This window comes from Alligator sinensis, unplaced genomic scaffold, assembly GCF_000455745.1.
Source record: "Alligator sinensis unplaced genomic scaffold, ASM45574v1 scaffold983_1, whole genome shotgun sequence".
In the NCBI taxonomy this organism is placed as follows: Eukaryota; Metazoa; Chordata; order Crocodylia; family Alligatoridae; genus Alligator; species Alligator sinensis.
This window is the reverse complement of record NW_005842015.1, coordinates 828,676-829,591: the sequence shown is the minus strand read 5'-3', so window position 1 is coordinate 829,591 and position 916 is coordinate 828,676.

The following is a 916-nucleotide window of genomic DNA, read 5'->3' as shown; positions in this document are numbered from 1 at the left end:
TTAGGAACATTAATAACCATACCTCTTCAAAACTCTAGAGTCAGGGCTCCACAGATCACAAGGTCAGCATAAAAATCAGGAAGAAGGCAGGGTAGAGATGCCCATTATAAACCAGCTAAATTAAAAAAAATTATTTTAAACGAATACATTTGGAATACTTTTTAGTTATCTTCTGGGGGAGGGGGGGTTAAAAAACACATTTTCAAGCTTTTCTTGGCAACCATGAGAGCTAAGTATTTATTCCTTGCTTTTAAATGAAAATTTAGATTCTCATGGAATCATTTTAAGAAGGCCTTTGACACTGTCTCTCACCCCATCCTCATCAATAAATTAAGTGACTGTGGCATTGGTGCCTACACAGTTGGATGGGTAAAAATTGGCTGATGGGGCACACCCAGAGAGTGGTGGATGGGTTGTACTCAACCTGGTGAGATTAGAGCAGTGGGGTACCCCAGGGCTCGGTCCTCGGGCCCACACTGTTTAACATCTTCATCAGCAACTTGGACAAGGGGGTGGAAAGCACGCTGTCCAAGTTTGCTGATGACACTAAGATGTGGGGCGAGGTGGACACACTTGAAAGGAGAGAGAGGCTGCAAATAGATTTAGACAGACTACAAAAGTGGGCAGATGAGAATAGGATGGGGTTCAACGTAGACAAATGCAGGGTGCTGCACCTTGGGAGAAGGAATCCACAGCATACATACAGGCTGGGGAGTTCCCTTCTTGAAAGCACAGAGGTGGAAAGGGATCTTGGAGTCATTATTGACTCCAAGATGAACATGAGCCACCAATGCCAGACCGCAGCCAGCAAGGCCAGCCAGACCTTGTCATGCATCCAAAGGTGCAACTCAAGCCGGTCCAGAGAGGTGATCCTCCCGCTCTATGCGACTTTGGTCAGGCCGCAGTTGGAGTACTG